Raw genomic sequence first — 14,429 nt, forward strand, 5'->3', positions numbered from 1 at the left:
CCGCTTGCAAGCTGCTGTCCTATAATTTCCTTCAGGCAATCATATATATATATATATATATATATATATATATATATATATATATATATATATATATATATATATATATATATATATATATATATATATATATAGTTCCTGCGAGATGTGATCTGTACATTTTTTTTTTTTTCATGTTGGGACGGGAAGAGCGATTGTTACAATTCCACCACAGAAGAGATATAAAGTAGCGTGGTCAAATGGGTCATAATATTTCTTTAAATAATAAACAATATTTTATTGTCAGTATCTTATATTGAAGCACAAAGGTCATTTCCTGTAGTCACATATGAAGTTTTCACTTATTGAAGCAGAAACCTAGCATTAATATCATACAAACACATTTATTTCACAGCCACACACACACACACACACACACACACACAATAAAAGTTGTTTGCACCGGACCCCAGAGTATGGATTCGATGTATTTTGTTACACAGAATCCAAATTCAAAACCCCAGGGTATGAATTCGATGTATTTTGTTACACAGAATCCAAATTCAAAACCCCAGGGTATGAATTCGATGTATTTTGTTACACAGAATCCAAATTCAAAACCCCAGGGTATGAATTCGATGTATTTTGTTACACAGAATCCAAATTCAAAACCCCAGGGTATGAATTCGATGCATTTTGTTACACAGAATCCAAATTCGAAACCCCAGGGTATGAATTTGATGCATTTTGTTACACAGAATCCAAATTCGAAACCCCAGGGTATGAATTTGATGCATTTTGTTACACAGAATCCAAATTCGAAACCCCATGGTATGAATTCGATGTATTTTGTTACACAGAATCCAAATTTCGAAACCCCATGGTATGAATTCGATGTATTTTGTTACACAGAATCCAAGTTTCGAAACCCCAGGACGATTGACCGTGTCAATTTTTTGTTATGAGCTAAAAACTTCAGCGATTTTGGATAGGGAGGGTATATTTTTCGCCCATAAAACAAAATTGAATTGGTCGGTCGTCTTAAGGTATCGAAATTTGGATTCTGTGTAACAAGATACATCGAATCCATACCCTGGGGCCCTCTGCACAGAATTTTTTTTTGGGGGGGGTAGGTATAGGTGTGTTACGTGTATCCGCCGTATCCAAAATCGCTTAAGTTTTTCGCTCATAAGAAAAATGACACGACCGATCTTCCTGGGGTTTCGAAATTTGTATTCTGTATAACAAAATATATCAATCCATACCCTGGGGCCCGGTGCACAGAACTTCTAGTTTTTGTGTTATTATCATTTAGTAATTTTAGAAATATATATATATATATATATATATATATATATATATATATATATATATATATATATATATATATATATATATATATATATATATATATATACAAAATATACTAAATGATGAACATGCCTCCCATGTGACTTAAGAGAGAACTACAACATGTCCAAAAATGTTATTATTATTCAACATGTGATTAATAGGAATTGTCCTAAGAGTTTTCAAAATGTACCTGAATTTCTGATGTGTTCAGTGATTATATGGGCACAGAAATTACTTTTAGACTGTGTTAGGACATTTTACACAATGCCATTTACACATATATAAGTCGTTTCTGCCCTATACTCATTGGACACAACAGAAGTTCAGGCATATTTTAAACACTTAGGGCAGTTCTAGATATTTTTGTTTACTGATAGAATGATTCAGGACATTTTCAGACGTGTTAAACAATGACCAAAATGTTATTTCTAAAAAATGTCCAAATGATGTTCTAACACTAGTATAGTGATCAACTGATACAACTGGCCAACATAACATTAATAGTATTATGTTCAACTGATACAACTGGCCAACATAACATTAGTAGTATAGTGCTCAACTAATATAACAGGCCAACACAACACTAGTAGTATAGTGATCAACTGATACAACTGGCCAACATAACATTAGTAGTATAGTCCTCAACTAATACAACAGGCCAACACAACACTAGTAGTATAGTGATCAACTGATACAACTGGCCAACATAACATTAATAGTATTATGTTCAACTGATACAACTAGCCAACATAACATTAGTAGTATAGTGCTCAACTAATACAACAGGCCAACACAACACTAGTAGTATAGTGATCAACTGATACAACTGGCCAACATAACATTAGTAGTATAGTGCTCAACTAATACAACAGGCCAACACAATACTAGTAGTATAGTGATCAACTGATACAACTGGCCAACATAACATTAATAGTATTATGTTCAACTGATACAACTGGCCAATATTATAGTATAGTATTGAACTGGTAAATGTGATGAACAAAATAATACTGTGTGTACTGTTTAAGTGTTACAGCTAGCTAACATAAATTCAACAATATACGTAACAAATGCGGTCAACAAAACATCAATACTAGGGTATTCAATTTATACAAGTAGCGTTTATAACGTTAATAGTAAATATTTTGCAAATGACCAACAAAACAACAATAATCTATGTTGGCAACTTCTATTAATTGAACGTTATAGAGTTGTATTGCTCAACTGTATCATTGTATCAGCTTTGTCTTAATAAGTGGCATGTTTATCGTTCCGCATCAATTTTTGTTTAGAAAAATAATTCGTTTTTCTCGAAAACTACGCCTAAAGATACACACTCTTTTGTTCAGTGGGATGACATCTATCGGTTGGTATATACTGCATCTTTGATCATTTTTTTCTCCCGTTATACACTCATAATAATATAACGAAATTATTAATATTGCTTACGAAAGGGGTCGCTGTGGCTCGGTGGTATAACGTTCACCTCTGGTGCATGGGCTCCTTGGTTCGATCTCAGCTTGCGGCAAGTGAGCTTTGTGGTGGACAAATACTGTATGCCAGGTTTTTTTGGGAGAGGTTCTCGTGTTTCCTTTCACTTTCTTCATTCCACCAACTCATTCATTTCTCATCATCATCGTCTTCTTTAACCTAGTCGGCATAATCGTGAGACGTAAGATTTGAAGATTTCATTTCCTTTTTTTAGTTACGAAAGAACCTTTTTAAAACAGAAGTGGATGGCTATTTTTTATAAACCGGAGTGTACATTGACATTAATATTATCACACATAAGATGTAGAGAAGGAAATTAGTTGGACAGAATTATAAGTGTTCACCATACCAATAGTACAATCTTAGTTAATGATAGATTGTCATAATGATGACTACATCTTAAAAAAAAAAATCGAAATCTAAATAATGTTATTATAATAGTTTCTTGCCGCCGAAAACTTTTAATTAGTTTAGTTGGGGGGGGGGACCTGCAGAGAGCAAAACAAGCAAAAGATGAAAGTTATCTTCTAATATTATTGTTATTAGTACGCACGATAAAAGCAAACGAAACAATCCTTTTTTTTTTTTTTTTTTTTCGTCGTCCATACTGTAGACTAAGGTAAGTGACCGTGTTTGGCTTTAAGACAACAACACGATGTCTTGCTGTAATAATACTTATTTACCAGTACTTGAAAGCACCATTTTTATGCTTTCTTATTTATTATTTTTGTTTGTGTCTGTCTGTCTGTCTCCTGTAGGTTTATTTGTTTCGTACACGGTACAGCAATTAGAAGTTAACACACAGAGAGATTCGTGACGGCGAAGTGTTATTTTGGAGTCCCCTCAATTTATAGAAGTCAAAGGAAAGATACAGGGAAGAACATCATCATTATTGTTATTAAAGACCAAAAAAAAAAAAATGTTTAATATATGTAGTATTGAAGACATAAACAAAAGTTTAATTAGAACAAAATAGACAGCTGAAATATATTATTTTCTCAGTTGTGGATACCATGCTACAACGCCTTTGAGTTTTCACGAATACTGTCGCAAAATAGCGTTATTGTAATCAGTAAGTTATTATACTTTTAACACTGTAAAATTATTATTGAGTGATTTATATTTATGCCCTTATTCAGCAGCGAACCTAAATGGAAGTGAAAATATCTTTGTTTGATAACTCCACGTTTATGCCCTAGAGACTAAGAAAGACGGAATGATTAATAAAAGTGTAGGTGTAAGTGCCTAGGTTCGAACGAGAAATCCCTCACTCCAGAGGTGAGCGCAGTGTTGTTGCTTCCAGGCTTAGGCCCCAGGAGTTGGGCGAATCGCTTCCCCTCACAGTGAGCTAAAATAAATTCAGTTGTAATTACGGGTCACTCACTAATTATGATTTCAGAAATTCCTCCTCCTTCAGAGAAACTTTGTATAAACCAGGAGTGTCAAAGTGGTACCGTCAGTTAGGGTGGCTTTGGCATCTTGGGTGACTTTGGCTCATTTGCCAAAAAAAGAAAAAGAATCCCATTTTTGCTCCCAAACACAGCATAATTTTTGCACTTAGACCCTGAAGGTGCAAAAATTATGCTGTATTTGGGAGCAAAAATTGGATTGCTTTTTTTGGCAAATGAGCCAAAGTCACCCCAGATGCCAAAGCAACCCCAACTGACGCTCGCTGAGGGACGTCATCCCTCAAACGTGACGGGCTAAATGTCCTTAGATGCCGAAAGCTCAGAAATTTAAAATACTAAAATCCTAATCTACTCCAACTGACGGTACTAGCCTAAGTGTGCACGATGGAGGGGAGAAATATGTAAAAAGAATGAATTAGCTGTTGTTCAAAGATTGCCAGTAATGTCTAAAGTATTTTAACTACGTTCATAAGTCGTTTCTGAACGTATACTTATTACACATCAGAAGTTCATGTACATTTTGAACACGCGTTTGATATCTTAACCACTGTTCAATAGTAGTATCTAAAAAGTGACCAAAAAAATGTGAACTTTTTCAGTGTAGAATACACCATATTAACGTATTTACATTTACACTGATCCTTAGATTTGCTACAAATTGTATATTCTGAATGTTAGTACTCAGCGAGTAAATGGCAAGCATGCTGGCACAGTGTCATTGTAAAACTATTGTCAAGAGTATTAATTAATAATTTTTTAAAGTGTAATTCAATATCAATATTAAGATATTACGTTTGTTATTCATTTCATTGTGCTTTTACAATTTTGTGTATAAATAGTGTGTTGTGCGTATACCAACTCAAAATATCTATTTCATGTAGATCATAACTGATATTTTTGTGTAAGAAATACTTCTATTTATCAAACAAAGAAGTAAAAGGAAAACCTGTTTTGGACAAAGGATGCAATAATAGTACGTATATTTCCCAAATGTTACCAGTTGACATGAAAACTATTGTCCACACGAGAGTTGCAAAAGAGTAAATTAAAAAAAAAAAAGAAAGAAAAGAAAAAGAAGAGAAGAAATGAAATGAGTGGGTTTGAGTCGTTGTTCTTGAAGAAGAAATATATAACAATTATGGGAATTAAGAAAGTCTCGCTGTCCACAGTGCTAGTATTAAATTGTTTTTCTTTTTTTTTTTATTTCCATTGCTGTTATTAGTTTTATTGTCGTCTGTTCTGTTTGTAACCGGAAGTACTTCTCGACGTAGAAGAATCGCGCGCGTCGTTCGACACTGAAATATTTTTTTTTTTTAACAATAAGAAGAAAATCTAAATAATTGAGGGGGAAAAGGGTTGAAACCTTGGTAGGAACTCACATGAACGCAATTAAAAAGGGGAGGTGGTGGTTGGAACAAGTTGGAAGTAAAGGTAAGAGAAAAATAGGGGAGGGGGCGAAAGAACATACGTGTGTGCGAATGAAAGAGAAAGAAGAAGAAAACGAAAGAAGAACTCCTTAGGTAACGGACGATTTTTATTGGCTGTCGACGTATGGGTGATCCAATCGGGTGCTTCTGTTTCCGTTGGCGTGAATAAATTCGAACCGTCGGGCGAAGAAAAACGAACATGCATATGTATACTTTTTTTTTTCATTCTTTACCATTGAATGAAGGAAAGTTTCTTCTAAAGTTTCTTTTTTTTTTTTTCCTATTTCTGCTTCAAGAAGTCTAGCTTCGTTGGTCAGTTAGTCAGTATGTTCAATTCCGACCGTGTGCTTGTGTGAATTTCTGTCTTGGTATTTTGTGACGTCAATTCATAGATGTGTAGTGTTGTGTTTGTGGTTATATAGCTGTCTGAAAAGTGTTCTATGTTTCTAATGCACATGTCATTATTGTGTATTAACGAAATTTTTATAGTGAGCTAATGCTGTGAGGAAATTATTATACTTCTAGGAAAGTAACTACAGTAATGATTCCAAAACACTTAATTAATAAGGTTAGTAACATTTTGGTTCTTGTTAAAGATTAACATTTTTTGATATATCTCTTTTTTCGGGGGAGGGGTTAATCCTCCTTAAAATGTTATTAAAATACCTCCTTCTGATTGTCTAATCTGTATGGGTACTGAGTTCGATCCCCATTAGAAAATTAAACCTCAGATATATTTAAGGAATTAAGACAAACATGGTGGCTCAGTGATAAGGGTGCTCGGTTCAATTCCGTGTCTTTATGTGACTTTGTGATGGACAACACCGTGTCGGGGTATTTTGTCGAAGTCCTACCACTTTCTGATTTCATCTTTTTTTTTTTTTCTTAATTACTCACATTCATTAAACATTTCGTCTTCTTCAGACTATGACCGTTAGATTATAAGATTTAATTTTTTTGAGGACGTTGGTCCCATGGCAGAAATTATTATGATCCTGTGGGACCGAAAGGACCTGGGCCCGTCTTGATTTTGGATATTTTTTGATTGGATTTATGTTCGGATATTTGACGACGAAACAACCACGCCCTACGGTTTCCCTCCACCAAAGCTACTCAGAATCGACGCCGCTGTTATGATCCCGAATCTCCGTAACCTCAATGGAGAAAAGGGATGTTCAGTTCCAATCATTCATTGTAGTATGTTGTGAAGTGTAAAAATTCCTTATTTGAAATACCTGTCACTCTTTTTCTTAAGGCCACTAATAATTTCTATAAGGCAAATTATAGGATCTATACTGTAATCTATATAAAAGTACATTAACTAATATTTAGTGTATGTACGTAATGTTTCATAGCGCTGGAGAGAACGTTTGTAAATCCTCTTTTCCATGAAACAAGACTGCTAACAGAACACGACTGCTGTAGTGACTTTTTTAAAAAGTCCTTGCTACGTTTTTTTGCTGTAATTGTGAACTATAAAAGACTATCTTTTATTATTATTTTGTTAAGTCATACTGTCATCCTATTATACAAAAAAATAAAAGCGCTGAAGATGCTGTGTTAGAATTATAAATTATTTTCCAGTGAGGAAATGGTAGCTCATGTCTTCACAAATGTTATTATCTTTTTATTTTTTTATTATTATTTTTTGACATAACCCATGCTATTATGTTGTTTATTTTGAAATGTAAACTCACCAAAGCGAGTACATTAGCAGTCAAGATTGAAATTATAAATATGTGCTTTATTTACTGTACTTTTCTGCTTCAAGTAGCACCACAGGTAGATACTATAGAAAGATGAAGTTTTTTTTAACATCTTGTTATTGCAAGTCATCTTGGTTTTTATTATATGTATATACATGTATAGAAGACTAGGTGGTTTTTGTACGTTCTTCATGTGGTAGGTTTTCAATCTTCCTGACCTACTGAATGGTTTAAAGTAATAGCTTTAGGCTATATTCATTCTTTTTAACCATACCACACAAAAGTGAAAATTCTTTTCATTGAATAACTTCCTAATTCAGGTGGATTGTCAGGGAAGTATTTGGAGGCGGCTAGATCTCCCTCCCCACACACAAAATATAGTAAAAGTTTCCAACATTTATCTCTTGAATTTGACTGAATTATGTTCTTTGATTGTTGATTCAATTTATCTTTGAAGAGTTTCCAACATTTATCTCTTGAATTTGACTGAGTGAAGTTCTTTGATTATTGATTAAATTGTCTCTGAGCACAAATTCCATTTCGATCTCTTGAATTTAACTGAAGATATCCTTTGATTATTGATTCAGTTTATCTTTGGATAAAGTTTTCAACCTTAATTTGACTGCGATGTCTTTTGATTATTGAGTAAAGTTTTCAATAACCATCACGTGAATTTGATTGAAGATATCGTTTGGTCATTTATTCAACTAAGGTTTGAGCAAAGTTTTCAATCTATCTGCTGAATTTAATTGAAGATATATATTTTTATTATTGATTCAGTTTATCTTTGGCCAAAGTTCCCAGCACCTATCTCTTGAATTTGATAAGATATCCTTTGATTATTGATTCAGTTTATATTTGGGGAGTTTTCAACTTCGAATTTGACTAAAGATATCTTTTGATTATTGATCCAATTATTCTTTGAGTAATTTTTATTTACCATCTTTTGAATTCGATTGAAGATATTGGTTATTGACTCAATTTGCTTTGAGCAAACTTTTCAACATCTGACTGTTGAAATTGACTAAAAGATATCCCAAGATTTATCTCTTGAATTTGACTGAAGATATTCTTTATTTACTCAGTTTATTTATCTTTCGTTACACATTTAATTGATTGTTTAAAAAGTGCGGAGAATGGGCTGTAATCTGCTGGAGATTAACTGGATCTTTTAACTATTTGTTTTGAGAAATTTGTAAAAATGTATACTTTCAGGATAGACATGTGCATAGATATAGTAATAGAGTGAATCTAGTCCATTAATTCTACAGAAATGTTCAGCTTGTACGAGTAGCTAGGCAAGTAAGCTGTGCAAGGATGCACTATAGCTCCACCGATATACTGTACATATAGTAGTTCTACAGATAACGCAATCAATTGGAGTAAGAGAACAGAGCCAATTTGACAGCTTTTACTTTATAACAACGTGTCAGTTTGTTCACTTTGCCAAATCAGTTTTACAGACTCTTTGTCCGTGATGACGGGGAAGAAGAGTTGTATAGCTCCCTTTTCGTAAGTTAAGTTCGCTCGATAGACCACCCTGCTTGTCACTACTGTTACTAGCGACATCATTTTCTCAATAATGTAGTTCTGTCGTTGTTAATGTATGTCTGCTGATGCGCGTATTGAAGATTTTTTTTTCCTCAGTGCACTGTATCTGTTACAACTTGTTCAAGTTTTAATTTCGCGACAGTGACTAGACATTACAAGTTTTTTTAAAAAAATAATGGAAACTATATCTTCCTTCCCCCTCCCCTTCAGACTCTTTAATAATAATGAATGAAAAAAAAAACAATGAAAGCTTTAAGTTTTGTAGTTACTGAGACCGAGGTTAATTAATGACAATGGCCGCCTTTTGTGACGTCACAATATGGCGACAGGAGGATAAAGTGTGTGTGTATGTATATGCGTGTGCGGTAGAGAGAAAGGGATGCATGAAAGAAGGGGATTAAAGAATGGTGACGTTTAGCTGTCCTACTGACATTGGCTGTCTTCCAATGCATGGGGATGAATTTGTAGTGTTGCCAACATTTATTATTTTTACATAGTAATTAGTTATTTTTCACTATCATACAATTCTGTGATTGCGAAAGGAGATATCCATTATTAAAGTGAGATATCCATTATTAAAGTGAAATCTTATGCATAATTCGGGTATAAATCCTAGGTATCGTACGCCCAGCAGGGTCTGAAATCACCACTACCAGTACTGTAATCTGCTAGGGTATTGGTGAAGATATATCCAGTGAACATGTCGATGTTCAAACGAACTGACGAATATCCCATTTCCCATGCATCACGAACAGGCGAAAATATAAAATCTTGATTTCGAGGAAAGAAAACTTTGAAAGTCATAAATTTTGCGTAAACTTGCGTACTAAAAGAAAAGAAAAAAGAAAGAAAGATAAAACAGTTTGAGGCAAACTTGATGGAAGCTTGACTCGTTGTCAGAACAATGTACAAAAAGTTATTTCAATACGAACACGGATAGAAAAATTTAACATGCCAAATATTGCACATTCGCCAGTTCGTGATGCATGGAACTTGGGCTATTAGCCAGTTCGTGAAAACATCGATGATATAGGCCAATTTTAGGCAGCTTCTTAACTTCTTGCGTGTTAAGATTGGTACTTCTAGACTTATAGGTAAGGCTATCGTAGTTATGCTATTGTAAACCGGAACCCTTTGGGGGAAGTTAATTTTACTCCATCTGTCGGCAAGAAATAGACCTATCTAATCAGAAGAAAAGCTCTTTTAAAACTTTCATTCTTCAGATGAATTAGTAATGGCAATCTGAAAAATTACACCCATCTTAAATACAAAAATTACATATGAACAGTATGACATGGCCTGTCGCCTTCTATAATTATTTAAACGTATTACAAATTAAAATTACGTATGCAACTTCCTGTAAAAGTATATAATACCAACAATGAAATTTAGAATACTGCAATGAAGATAGGACACTATCACCACTGAAAACCGGGACACTAAATGTAAACTGGTGGGACACAGACAAAAACCTTCAAACCGGGATTGTCCCGATCAAAATGGGACGTGTGTGTAATCCTACCTGTTGGGAATATTTAATTTATTGTAGGATTATATATAGAGAAATTAAGCCTACAGAAGGTAAAAAATGTCTTAATTGTTTCCAGTGTTGCTATAAACTTCTTCGTCGAAGATGATAACACGAATAACAAGTTATCTAACTTAACGAATGCAATTAAATCATCAGCTACTAGACATTTTGCTTAAGTGATATTTATAAATTAAGGGTTGGCAACATTGCATGATTCGTTTTTCTCTTGTTGGACGCAATGGAACATATTTGGACAAGGATGATGCTAGAGATTGAGGAGTAGTAGGGGAAAAAAGTGTTGAACATGTAGCCATTTTGATCGTTTATTATCATGTGATTTATTTACTATTGGTATTTTTATATGTAGATTTTTCATAACATGAATTAATTATCCACAATCTGTATAATGTTGTTAAACAATGATAAAATTTTACAAATTTACTGTATTTGTTACACACGTAGGTCAAACTGTAAGGATCAGCTAAAGTAAATTTGAACACAAAATTAAAAGTAGACCTAATAATCGTGTAGAACCAACCGTTCAGAAGGTTCATTCCCTTCTCTGTAAATGGGAAATGCAGTAAACAAGTGTGTGTATATTATTCATCCATTTGAACCATTTCCTGCAAACCTTTTTTGAGCATAGGTATTACATCTATAGATGAGAAAGAAAGTTTTGAACATGGATTAAAAGTTATCTCTGATGTATGTAGCTAGGTATATTTTATGATAATAATAATAATAATAATAATAATAATAATAATAATAATAATAATAATAATAATAATAATAATAATAATAATTTCTATTCCCTTACACGTAAAGCAGTGATTTCAAGATATATCGTGAAAACTTATAAAAACATACGCAAACAGCTGATACATTTGATACATCATCGCGAAACATAATGTAAAGATTTAATATGAATTCTATTTCATCTAGCAGGTAAATCTTACATCTGGAATCGGGTGACATTCTTTGTTAGCTTTTTACGAACCCATTTCATAGAATTATATGTTTAACTCCTTATATGGTGATTTTAGAGAACATTATACTATATTGAACCTCTTATAGGCATGTTAGAGAACCTTATCTTGATCTTACAGGCTTATTTTAAGAGAACATTTTAACTTCTTATAAGCATATTTTAGAGAACCTTGTACGTAACCTGTTACAGGCGTATTTTACAGAATCTTATATATAAGTTCAAAAGTATCCCAATCATTAAATAACAGAAACGTAACATTTTAAATTACGTTAAAAATAAGATACACAAAATTAAATGCAGAAGTCTTTGCGAACAGTAATAATGATATACCGCAAGTAACTAATAATTGTCCGAGTTATTCGAAGAATATTGCTCGAATGTTAACATCAAGAGTAGCTTAACACAGGCCGTTGACAGATTAGCATAGGAAGTATTCGCGTATCTCCTTTGGTGTTGTGGAAGAATTATTACTATTTGATAAGAGAAATATTGTTAAATGTTAATTAAAGCACATTTCAATTTCTAATGATTTCTTAGTACAGATATTAAGGCTGTTTGCTAAGTTTATTCCCACTTTTCAAAATTTCAGTGAATTACTTAAAAGACAGTAAAGAATAGAAAGTTAGCCAGGTAGTATCTACAAAATACTTTTATATAAATGATTCTTTCCAAAGCTCTTACATATCAGAAATTTGGGTGCACAGTTTATGACGTCATAATGACGAGTATCCAAGTGTATACACTATACGAAAGATATTGAAAACAATTATTAGTTGATGTAATAGAATTTTGCAGATGCGATTTGTTAGTTGATGTAATAGAATTTTGCAGATGCCATTTATTAGTTGATGTAATGGAATTTTGTAGATGCTATTTATTAGTTGATGTAATAGAATTTTGCAGATACTATTTATTAGTTGATGCAATGGAATTTTGCAGATGCTATTTATTAGTTGATGTAGTGGACTTTTGCAAATGCTATTTATTAGTTGATGTAATAGAATTTTACAGATGCTATCTGGCTTAGCTACTTTATAGACTTACAATCTTCCTCGTTACCTTGGAGTTCTACATTTTTTTTTTTTTTTTAAGTAGTGGTAAGCTTTGGGAGGAGGTAATGACGTAGATCTTTTTCGTAATCATGATACACAATGAAATATAACCGTGACGTACAGTGTTAACAACGTTAGTTCGCCACACTTCCTTAAAAATATATTACTATTCTCTCTTTATATATATATTCATAAAATTATGCATGTAATCGGATATGTACTGATGTATTATGTATAATATGATAAGAAGATTCTCCCGTGTTTACAAATTGTTAAATACTTTCAGAGAAAGAGTAAAATATAATAAGTGGGGGAAAAGTTGTAACGTTTTAACACTCAATCCAATCTTGTAGAACATAAAGTATACGAAGGCCAAATTAATGATAAACATGCGACGCTACGTTTTCGTGTGATTACGTGCTAGCAGTCAATCACGAAGAAAAAAATTACAAACGCTAAGTATTAAAAGAGAAAGGCATAAAAAAAAGAAGGGAAAAAAGCAGAAAATAAGTTAGTCATTGAATTGCAAATGTTAATTAGTTATATCATAGTACCTTATGTATGATGGTGTACGCATAACGTGTATCTACTACGTGCATATTTATCAACTTCCAGTGTCATTCACGTAGGCTACTTAATGGGTCATTTCGTATTTGCCAATAATAAGATCGTTAGTCACGCTTACTACACATACACATATGTATTAATAATAGTAGCACTAATATGTAGATTTATTTATTATAAATGATAATACTTCAATAAAAGTAACATGTAAATTTTCAGTATATATATTCCTGTATTGACATGCGTATGTATGTTCATATGTAATGCGTGTGTGCGTGGGTATGGTATGTTATATATAACCTTATCCTTCAATAATACATTTATTTAATATCTTTTGGCACTCGGTGTATGGCAGGGTTTACATATTTCCCGTCACATCCTATTATGATGGTTCAAATGGACACGTAAATTGATTTTTTGCCCTATTTTCTCATTCCATATTCATTATATATTGGACATGATTACAGTATGCATTGCTATTTATGTATTATACATGTAAGTTATGTTATTGTGTTCCACATTCTTTTAAATCAAGAATTTCATGGTTTTAGAGTTGTAGCCAGTTCTTTTTTTTTTTTTTTATGATTATTCATTGTATTACGAGTGTCCTCTCTTTAAGAGTAATTGTATGGGGTTAATATGAGAACTCATTTTATATCTGGTGAATTGTTACTTTTTAACTATCCACAATATTCTTACGTTTTGCTCTTAATATAGAACATATGGAAATTGTCTTTTCTTGATAGATTCGTAAAATCAGATTTCATACTTTTAAATATGTAGGGCTATAGAGGCAAAATATTAATATATATATATTATAATCTTATTGAATATAATTATTTATTATGGTGAAACCCTTCATGTTTACTCTTGTCATGCAAATGTGTAATCTTTATGGCTATTAAGATATGTTTTCCTTTACTAAGTAGTATTCCATTGATTTATTTAGTTTCAGTAAATGAAAATGCATAGAGTACTTACCAGAAGGCCAAAATGATAATACAATATTAGCCCCTTACCGCATGCCATGCTACATCCCCTTTTTTTCACTTTAGTTTTTGTGTGATTTATCAAAGGCACCAAATGACTGTTTCGTCTGCTCTGTGAGATATTGACGTGTATGAATAAGTGATTTTGGTGTCATCTGGCATGTTCTTTGTGAGTTGTATTAGACGGCTAAACGTTGACATGTGGTTTTTGTGGAGCAGTGGATTTTTGTCAGTGAAAATTTTTTGGCGAAACATTGTGCGCACTCTTCCCAACGAACTGAGAGTATAGTATTGATATAGTAGCCCTATAGTATAGTATAAGTATTACTGCATGAAGTGATATATATATAGCAAAATCCATTGCGTGCAAACTTATAGGAAAATTTACC

At 32.8% G+C, this 14,429-nt stretch overlaps 1 long non-coding RNA gene across 2 annotated transcripts in view; it reads left to right on the plus strand.

The window, feature by feature from the left end:
* Nucleotides 1-14,429, plus strand: part of LOC145675748 (uncharacterized) — a 63,553-nt gene that overhangs the window by 21,411 nt on the left and 27,713 nt on the right. The window lies entirely within an intron of this gene.

The sequence above is a fragment of the Thermobia domestica genome, chromosome 18 (genome assembly GCF_964235325.1).
Source record: "Thermobia domestica chromosome 18, izTheDome1.hap1.1, whole genome shotgun sequence".
Taxonomy (NCBI): Eukaryota; Metazoa; Arthropoda; class Insecta; order Zygentoma; family Lepismatidae; genus Thermobia; species Thermobia domestica.